Source organism: Apis laboriosa, unplaced genomic scaffold, assembly GCF_014066325.1.
Source record: "Apis laboriosa isolate Shangri-la unplaced genomic scaffold, ASM1406632v1 scaffold289_cov146, whole genome shotgun sequence".
In the NCBI taxonomy this organism is placed as follows: Eukaryota; Metazoa; Arthropoda; class Insecta; order Hymenoptera; family Apidae; genus Apis; species Apis laboriosa.
Window position 1 is genome coordinate 244,141 of NW_025222686.1, and position 11,859 is coordinate 255,999.

At 18.2% G+C, this 11,859-nt stretch overlaps 1 long non-coding RNA gene across 1 annotated transcript; it reads right to left on the reverse strand.

The window, feature by feature from the left end:
* Positions 1 to 297: 297 nt before the first annotated feature.
* On the reverse strand, positions 298 to 9,581 carry LOC122714154. Its single transcript, XR_006346586.1, has 2 exons — positions 9,532 to 9,581; positions 298 to 2,181 (listed from the first exon to the last, which is right to left on the reverse strand). It is a non-coding gene; the product is annotated as an uncharacterized LOC122714154 (long non-coding RNA).
* Between the last annotated feature and the right edge of the window lie 2,278 nt (positions 9,582 to 11,859).

Consider the following 11,859-nt stretch of genomic DNA (forward strand, 5'->3'; position numbering starts at 1 on the left):
AATACGTGACATCATATCCCCACTGCTACTTTAGGTAAAGATACGTTACGCGACACAGTGCAAGGCTAGTCACGTAACTTCTGCTTAATATGATGTTATGCATTCTTCTCATTCGGAAATTCGGCGAAGAGAATTTGCGCTATTTTTAATGCTAAAGAAGAAAGAGTCCAAATCCTGCATATATACAACAAACAAAAAGAAATTAGCTCTAGTCTTAGGTACGACAATAAACGATTTCAATTCGATATATATACTTTTTTGAGAATATTACAGAAAAAATGAAGAATAAAAAAATTATTAAATTTAATAAAATCTTTTTATTTAAATTACATTTTAGTTTATCGACAAATTATAAAAAGTATTGAATCTTAACTATTTTATATATATTTCGTTTTCTTACATAAAACTTTCTGCATTAGATATACATTTAAAGATATACAAGCGATATGTAATTCATGTTCATAAAATTCTTCAATGATGAAATTATTTTGTAAATCACTGAATAAATACGTAATCGATTTATTCTCTGTATGTTGTTAGTATTTTTTAGTAGTAAATTAGTAGTAAATAGTAGTAAATATAGTAGTAATAGTAGTAAATATTTATATGATATCACTTAGTAGTAAATATTTTTAATCTTCCAAATTTAAATGCACGAGTAATAAGTAATGCAATATAATGGCAATAATACATTTCTGTTAATATCTTCAAAAAATTATGATATTTGCGGTAATCGCAATATCACCAGAATTCTTATTTTACAAGTTTTCGATCAACATATCTTTATCGATGTTCTAAAGTCGTGTAATTTTAAACACTTTCTTTGACTTCAATTGAGCTTAAACTTGATGATATTTATTTTGAATTTTATTAAATTTATGTATGTTATTACTATTTACGGTAGATAGAAGTTATCACGAATTATATCTATAAGTCTCACTTCTATAATACGATGTTTTTTTTTATTATAATTAGATATAGTTTTACTATTTTAAAAATATATCAATCCAACGATAAATGCTGATCAATCAGTAAGATTTCTATATTGTATTGTTGAGCATGCAATTATAATATCGTAGCTATGCTTTCATAATATTATAGATAAAATAATAATAACTCATGTGTTTTGTTTTGAAAATCAGAATTGTACAATTTTTTTTCTCATATCGATTTGTAAATTGAACAAACTTTTACGCAATATTGTTATAAAAAGTTTAATCGAAAATTGATTGAATTCTTTCCGTTTTTGCTCTTGAGAGATATGATCTATGCATACTTGCTAAATACACCGAGAATATACTCTATAATTCACTATTTTGTTTTATACGATTTTTCGCCAATTATGTTCGTTTGTTGTAAATTATTAAACAATAAATCATTGTTTCAGAAAATTCATTTCATAAATGTATGTAACTCTTCTATCAATTTTCACTTTTTCTTGCTTAACTTTTTTATATGCAAACAAGTCGTGTAAGTACTTCGAACAATACGAAAAATATATCCGTACATTTTACACATTTATTAACGCGAGCTTCATTGCTGTTATCGCTTCTATTGCTATCGTTTCTTCTTCTATTTTCTTTATTTTTCTTCTTCTGGAAATTTTTTTTCTTTGCTTTGATAGACATTATGAACAATTGATGTATGTATTTCTTCCTCTTTTTTATATTTATAATTTCACGGATAATGCACAAATTTATCGTTCATTATTTTATTTTTTTTTTGTATCAATTTGATGTTGTATTTGATTATTCACAGTTTCAACCAATTTCTTATATTTATTAACGATTAACATCTTTATTCTATTTTTGAGTTTTTTATTTGATTTCGCACAATATTTCAGTTCTTAATCATGTCATAATGTTCTTTCTGTATTTTTCAGATCGCGACATATTTATTTATATTTTTCTTGAATTGATAATCTCACCATTAAACTTGTCTTCAACTTGATATTTTTCTAACTGAATCACATAAAAGTGATATCATATAAAATTTGATAATTGTATCCAACTATGAATCGTAACTGCACGATTTATCGATTTGTTTTAATTGATTTATCAATATTATCTTCAATTTTTAAAATCGAGCGATGAAGATATAGCATCGCCTAGTTTTTAATTATGTTTTAATAGTGGTATCATGATCTTATCTTTATTTGTTTTGCGTTCTATCTTCTTTCCTCTGCTCCAACAGACAAAAAGAAAATTATCACATGTGATTGCAATTTGTGATTGCGAATATGTTCTTTTTTTTTCTTGTATCCAATGATACATCAAATTCGTCGATTGATATTTCACCAATTATTATTTCAGAGAATGTCCAATAAAAATCTAGAAAATTATCTTTTTCATTGATTTCTGGATATGTTTTAGAAATCAATATTTTGAATAACTTTCTTCTATACATGCTCATAAAAATATTCAAATATTAATGCTTAAATAACATATCTTCGTTAATTATAAAAGAAATAAATTCAAACTTGTTTTTTTTAATAAAGTATTTATATAGAATATTTTACAAACATGAATAATTTATTTAATTAATTTAATTTAATATAATATTAATATATAATTACTTATAATTATTATAATATTATAATATATTAATAATTATATAATATTAATAATATATTAATATTTATTTAATTAATTTAATTTAATATAATATTAATATATTAATAATTATATAATATTAATAATATATTAATATTTATTTAATTAATTTAATTTAATATAATATTAATATATTAATAATTATTATAATAATTATTAATAATTACTAATAATTATTATAATAATTACTTATAATTATTATAATATTATAATATATTAATAATTATATAATATTAATAATATATTAATAATTTAATATATTAATTTAATATAATATTAAAAACTAAATTAAATTATAAGTATTTTTCCTATCAAAAATACATTAAAAAATATATGTATTTTTAAATTATGTATTTTTATTTTAATATAAAATTTAAAGTAACATTAAAATAATTTATAATAATAATAAAAATTTATAATAAAATAATTAAAATAGCAATTTTTTATAAAAATTAAGCATTGGTTTTGATATTTTTTTGATTTTGAGTAATCTTAAATGTAAAAATTATTTTTTATTAATAATGTATTTTATAATGTTTTAATTCTATTTTAAACAAATTTATTATTTTTTTTTTAGTATGTATTATTGTTTTCGTTCTCAATGATTCAATTGTTTGCATAAAGATGTGTAAGTATATAATATTTGTTAATTTAGTTTGTTAACTTAAATTTGCAATATATTGAATATTTTTACAAAAATAAAAATGCATTTTTTTTCGATTTCTCTTGTATTCAAATAATATTTAGTACATTTTTGAAAGTTCTATATGCAATATTATAAAAGTTATTACATATGATTTTCTAAAAACCTATTGTTTAAATTTTAGAAAATAAGCCAAAAAAAACTACAATACAAGTATAATGAGATATATTGAAAATTTAAATTAACAAACTTAATTAATTAATAAAGATATAAATTATTAAAATTAAGCATTATATTAATGTTCGAATATTTTTATAAACAATTGTATATATATCATCATTCTTAGTTTTCGAAATATTTGCAAAAAAAGATTACTTTAACTTATTATATAAGATTATTATATAGAATTTCTCTTATATGTATATTGTATATCCTATACTGTATATATCCATATATGTATAAGCATGCATTTACTATTTATCTAATGTTTCTATTCTAAACACATTGCAACAGGCAACTAAGGTATATAATGAGTGAACTAGTAAAAAATCTATTTTTACCAATTATGAGGAACTCCAATCTATATCATGCTTAAGAAAATTATCATGATTATTGTTTTATACAAATTGAGTCAATATTGAAATAAAAATAACTTATTAAAATAATAATCATTGTTGACATTGATTGAAAAAATACCTATCTTAATCAATAATTCCGAAGATATTATTTAATAAGTTTTCTTTGGATTCACAAAATGCGGAAATAAAATATAAAATAATGTTATGCAAAATTACAATGATTGAAGTTACAACAATATCAAATCAAATATAAGGAAGAAAGTGCGTTGAATATAATAAATATTTTTTATCGTTTGTGATAAAAAATTATATCATGAACAATGAATAAATTATAACTTTTTTCGATATATGTTTGTACTCGATGGTATATAACCAATATCGTCGCGGATTGAAATTATGCGCTCCATGATTGACCAATGTTTTTAATTAATAATTTATTAACAAAGCCATAACAAAAATTTGCAATTCGTTCAAATTTTTTTACAAAGGAAAATATTGCTTGAAATTATCTCAGAAATCTATTTAACGGATGTTTCCACATTTTTGAGACATTTTGTATAAACAATTATAAATGGCAATTGCTACACACTTTATCATAAAAATATAAGTATAGGTGAAATTCTATGTAACAATAGCAATTTTTTTGCGAATATCTCGAAAATTAAAAACAAGTAGTAATAATATGCAAAGAAAAAATTTGTGCAAAGAATCACAATTCCAATAACATTGAAAAATCATAATTCCAAATAGATAATCATTCTTCCAAATAATTATTTTTACTGATAAATATAATATATTTTTACTATTTTCTTTATCATTGAATTACACAATTGGCTGATTCTAATGCAATCGTCTCTTTATAGAAACAATTTGTTATTAAATTTGTTTAATAAGTTTTGTTACTATTAATAAAAATATTATTGTATTATATTAATTATTATACTATTATTACATGTATTATAATATATACTATTCTATATATATAATATATACTACTATACTGTTATTACATGTATTATATATACTACTCTATATATAAAACGATAATAATCTATTTCAAAAATAATTTTTTAGAAAGATTGAAAGATAATCGATTGAACATTAAAATTAAATAAATAATAATAAATATAATATAATATAATATAATAATAAATAAACAAGTGAAAAATACACTGAAAATTGTAAGATATATTATCTTCTTGAGTAGGAATGTAGAATAGATATAATATAAAGTTAAGAAGATTAATCGTACAGCTTGGCTTCATATTAAATACTTGATTTTATTTATGAAATCATAAATTAGTTATTTATACCGAAAAATTTCGATCGATTAAAAGAAAGAATTAAAAATTGTTCATTCAATCAATTAAACAATTAGATATCGTTCATAGAAATTTAAAATACAATTGTGTATTCGGTAAAATGGGTAAAATTTTCAATAATTTTTTTAATAATAAAATTTATCATAAGTTAATTCTGTTTTATTATATATTCTTGATTATCTAGTATAATAAACAGAAATTTGAATTCAGAAAATAAGATATGTTAGCTCAAAATATAGTTAAATGTATATATTCGACAAATATAAAGTCAATTTTCGCAAAAGCAAATTTCATAAAAAAAAATTGTAATGTATATTTTCGATTTATTTTTTAATATAATATTTTTTAATATAATCACTCTTTTTTCAATTGTATTAATTGAATTAATACAATTTTACATTAATTATTAATTATTCCGTATTTCTTATTAATTAATTTGACTATATATATATTTGTAATCGCATTGTCATATTAAAATATGCGCTTGTTGTTTCATTACATTAAAAATTTTTATTTTTGCTAATTTTAATATCTTCAGATATTTTGTTACATCCTCTATATTTTTACCATCCTCTCACCTAATTTGAAATATATTCCATAACATCCCAAATTATTATCTCATGTTGCCTGCGAATTAAAATTTTTTCTTCTTTCAAATCCTTTCTTGCTTTCAATAATAATAAAATAAAAAATAAAAAATTTAATCTAATTTAAATTAAATAGAATCATCCAAATTAAATTTTTTTCATCAATAAAAATTTTTTTGTTCCAATACTTGATTTATATAATTTATTGCAGAAGCAAATCTAACTTTCTTATAATCTTTTTTCAAATAAGATTTTTTTTTAACATTCTTCTTTTAATAATAGATTTTTGTTTTAATCATTATTTTGGATAGACGCTAAAATATTAACTTATTCAATTTGTTTTACAATTTTAATTTGAAGATATTCGAAGAACCTCTTATTTCTAACAGATAAAGTTTCAGTTTGAATTTTTTATAATTTACCATAATTTTTTTTATTTTTTAAATAAAAAATCAGACTTATTATTTATTCTGTTGGTTATCTTCTTGTTTGAATATCTCTATTTTTTAGTACTTATATTTTCATTTATTCGAAATTAAGATGACTTTTTTTTTTATATGCATATTTCAGTTTTTTTCTTTATATATAATTCAGCACAATTTTTTCTGATATCAGCTTTGTGTTATAATAACCGATAAACAATTAATAAAAAAAATGTATAATAAAAACATATTAAAAAATATATTAGATAAAAACAATGAAAAAATAAGATTTATTCAAGTAACATAAAAACATTCATAGTAACTTTTTTTATAAAATATATTTTTATAAATAAATAATTATCTAAAATATAGTATATAATTTTTTTAAATAATATATATTATAATTGAAAAAAATAAATTAATTTGAAGTTGAATTTAAAGTATTAAAAAAAATATTATACTGAATTAAATGTAGCAGATTATAAAATCATTAATTTATTCTAAATAGATGTTGCTTTTTAATATAAAAAATATAAAAAAGAATTAGTTTTAAGTAATTTTATAAGTGATAACAATATATACATTTTATATATTTAATATAAAATCGAAGCAATTTTTTTTTAAAAAATCATTTTTATTAATAAAAATAATAAAAAATAATAAAAAGAGATATATTTTATCATAAACTATAAATTATTTTGTTTTTAAATCCAAGTTCTTATTGATTCAAAAAAAAACAATTCAATAAAGCAAAAATTTTACAGATATCAATAAAAATTAAAAAAATATAGATATTAGGTATTAAAAGAGCAACATTGATTACAATGATTAATCTTGTCAAATTATAAGAATTCATTACTAAAAATTGCAAAACATAAAAACATTAAAATTTGCAAAAATAAAAATATATAAAAAAATATTAAATATATTAAAGAAAATAAAATATGAATGAAATGGTTTTAAAATAAAATGAAATTATAAAACTTCATATTAGATAATTCCCAATAAGATAAATTATATAAAGATGATTTCATTTTATAAATGTAATTTTATCATTGAAATATTATATTTAAATATAATGTCCATTATAATAATTGCAATAAAATTTATTCTTTTTAATGGATTCTTGTTATTTTTTCTTTTATTTTGGCATAAAAAGTAGGCAGTTTCAATAATAAAATCATATTTATTGTCACAATAAAAAAGATATAGGTTTCATATTTAGTAAAAAATTTATTAATTTTTAATTGTATGAATATTATGTAAAATTATTATTATTATAGTATTTTTGAATATTAATTAAAAAATTTATAGTATATTTGAAACTATATATTTATAGTATATTTTGATTTTTAATTATTTTTTGTTGAATTTTTTATTCAAATCATCTGAAAATAAAATTATCTTTTTACTAAATTCTTCAAATTATTTAAGTGTCTTTGATACTATTTTAATATAAGATAAAAATTTATTTTACTTACATATAATTATATATAAACATCTTTTAAGAAAATAATGTTAAAAAATATTGTTACAAATGTTTGTACAAATTTGATATAAAGAAATATTATGCATTAATATTTTTTTCTGAATGATGAATCACATAAAGATCAATTTTATGTTTTTGCAATCATAATTTTTTATATATTAATCAATTCAATATTTTCTATAAAATAATAAATTATTCAAGTTAAAAAATCATTAATTTAAAAAATATTTGAAATTTATATTATTATTTATATATTGTATAAATTTATATAATTTATAAATTCATTGTAAAAAAAAAATAAATTATAAAATAAAAAATATTATATGATATTTTATTTCTTGATACTTTTTTCTATATTTTTACTAAATTGCATATTTCTAGTTTCTAACATATTCAATTTCTTGAAATATTCTATTTTAGTTAGTTTTTTATTTGTATTAGCTTTATCTCTAGTTCATATATATAGCAAAACTATTCTTTTTGTAAAATGTTTAATTAAATATTTCTTTATATATTTTAAATATTTAAATTTGACTTAACAATTTAACATAACTTGATATTTATGACAATGTATTCTGTTTTTTATTTATATAATTTTTTTAGGTGATCTTTATTCTAATTGTATAATTATTAAATTAATATATTTAATTTGATATTGTCTCGTATGCTTTACTATATATTTTAATATTTTAATGTTCTTTATATTATTTATATTATATTTAGTTTCTGTAATTCCTTTGATTTCATTGCGATCAATTTATAACTCTTTAATTACAATGTTTTTTTTTTCTATTGTGTTTATATATGATAGTTTATATTTTTCAATTGTTATATTTTATATACTATTTTATATACTATTTTATATACTAACATGTTGAAAATATTTTCTTTCAGCATCAAAAAATATTGCTTAGCATAAAATCATAGTTTAATAAAATATTACATATCATTATATTACATAAAATTATCATATATTACATTAGAATATTAATTGTCATATATATTATACTAACTGCTATTTTAATATTAATTCTATAAAATTGTATATACTAAAAATTGTATCAGTTATTCACAATCATTAGAATAGTTAATGTATTAAATAATGTGAACAGATTTTGATTGCTTATTATAAAAACTTTAATAAATTTATTATGATATTTGATATTCTTAGTCATTATCTTTTAGTAAATTTTTGTGTTTTTATAAATATTAAATAGTTTTCTATATTTCCATGAAAACTTCAAAATAATAATTTCTTATTTTTATGAGTACTACTATTATGCTATTCTAATTTCTGCATCTTCATTTATTATTTCTATTTCATTTGAGTTAGCTAATAAGTAACATTTATTAATAAATAATAATTCATTAAATGCTGTTTTTTAATTTTTATTTAAATTTTCTTAATAATGCCATGTTGAACCTATTTGAATGTGATAAATTAGATTTTAATTTTTATATTGACTAATTTTTTTTTTTTACTATTTAATTTACTTATTTACTTTTCTTCTATTTACTTCTTTTTATAATCAATTTACTTCTTTTTATAATCAATTAATGTGTATAATAAATAATTCTTTTTTAATGTTATAATGTATTTCGATATTTTTATATATGTATATCGATATTTTTTAATGTTATATGTATTTCGATAATTAAACCCAACGCAAATATGTTTTATTGTTATTATATTATTAGATTGTATGTTTGATAGATCTGTGATGTACAATGATGTCATTAAGAACTATCGTATAGGCTAATATGCAGAATTTTCCTGATTTAATGCGTTCTATTTTCTATTACTCTATTTTGATTACAACTAATAGTCAATCAGAAGTGAAAATAGAATTATTGAATCAGTAACTAAATACATCATACCATCAATTTTGGAATGTCAATTCTCAGCAAGTAAAAGCAGCATGTTTTATAAACTAACCTAACAACACATTTAAGAGGATTACCAAAAACATACTCGCAAAGAAATCAATAGCAGAATTACATTTTGCAGGATTTGAGAGAAGAATTAATATAGTCAATGAATTGATTCATATTGTAGATAAATGAAGGTCACATAATTAAATATAACATGATATGTAATAATATAACGTAAATAGAATAAATGGAAAATATGTAATGTAACATCATTTTTTTAAAAAAAAATTTTTGTGGTAACATTGATTAATAGTGATATCAAGTATGTAATCTATAAATAAATTTTTGTGTCTTTAAATTAATTTATGTTTTGCACTAACGATTAAATACTTTATTATTCTCAAATTCTTAAATTTCAAATGAAAATCCAACAATCTATATTTATATGATATAATCATTGAAAATAATAATAAAAAGTAAATAAATAATCAGAGAAATTGAAAAAAGATTCATGAGAAACAAAAAAATGTTTCATCTTGGAATTGCATCATCAATAGGTCTATATACGATATCTTTTTTTTTTAATATTCATCACTTTATCTATTCCTGTGTATTATATCTTGAAAGATTATGTTATAAATTTTATGTATAAGTATATCATAATGAATTTATGTTCTTAACGTTGTTTGAACTTGAAAGATGTTTGTTGATTGAATATTTATTGGAAATATTCTTGTATAAATTTCAATTAATATTTTATTAAAGTTTTGTTTATAATAATTTTGATTACATTTTTAATAATATTAGTAAATATATAAAAATATCTAGTTAAAATTTAGAAATTAATGAATTAAAAATTGATATATTAGAAGCATTATATGATGCAAGAAAGTATCAAGTGATGAAAATATCTTCCTGATTAAGATTGTTATTTTATCTCGTGAGTTATCTATTTGTTACTTTAATTTTTATTTACATTTTCTTAAATTCAATTTTAAAAGATTTTTTTTGAATATTTATCTTGTTTTAATTAAAATATATAATATTTTATCTATTTTGCCAAATATTAATGAATAATGAATATGATATTTATGCACATACTTTTTTTATTAACTTATTTCTTTTTATAATAATTGTCAACTATGTGACATTGATTAGAAATTAAACCAATGCTGTCAAATTTTATTAAATATATATATCATGGATATGGACTGCATTTATTCATAGATTATGCATTTATTTTTATTATATATTATTCATTGTTTATCATTCATAACTTTACAGTTTAATATAATAATTACAATACTCAAAATTGGAAATTTTGTTCATGAAATTTATTTGAAATTTATATTTAAAAAATCATAAATTAATGCGATTATATGTAAGAAAAAAAAATAAAATAATTGAAAATGGTGAGAGATTTATTTGATATAGCAACATTGAATTATTTCAATAATTTTTTAATATATTAAATAAATAAATGCATAATTCTGATTTTTTCTTTACATATAATTCGTTAGTTTTTGAATTATTCGCAAAAAATTTTCGATATTATTGAATTCTGTCTATTATTCTGAATTTTGTATAACAGTAACATTATATTTCTTTATTATTTATAATCAGATATGATATAATGAATATCATCACACTTAATATCCATTTATAGAGAAATTGATCAAAATATGAAAATAAAATATATATAATGATACAATTAAAATGATTACATGGATTGGTATCGTTCGATATTGATTCAACATTGGAATAAAAATAATTTATCAAATATTATTACTAGTATTGCTTACATCTCTTGGTACAGTTGTTATTCTTTAATTTATAATTATGTAACAAAATTCTTATCTACATTAATTATAATATATATACATAATAAGTATACAATTATATTATAACTATTCAAAATATATCCAAATCATGGTATAAACATTTGTGATTCATGTAAAAATAGATTCAAAAAAAAGATTTATATTTTATTTTTTATATTATTTTTATATTATATTTTTAAGAAAAGACTTCATTTTCAAATATAAACGAAATTGGTTAATTTCTTATTGGATGAATTTTTGATATGTAGTTCATGTGAAAGCGAGCAAAAAATTTAAAATAAAATTTTATCGTATATATTCTTGTTTTTAAAAGAATTGAGAATTATATTAAGAAATTATAATTGGCGAATTTTCAAATTCAATTTTCTTGAAAATAAATTTTTAAATGAAAAAGATTTGTTCTGTAATTTTTATTAATTTTCACATGTAGAATTATCTTTTATTGATAATTCATTTGGATTTAATTAGGAAATTAATCAATTTCATTTATGCA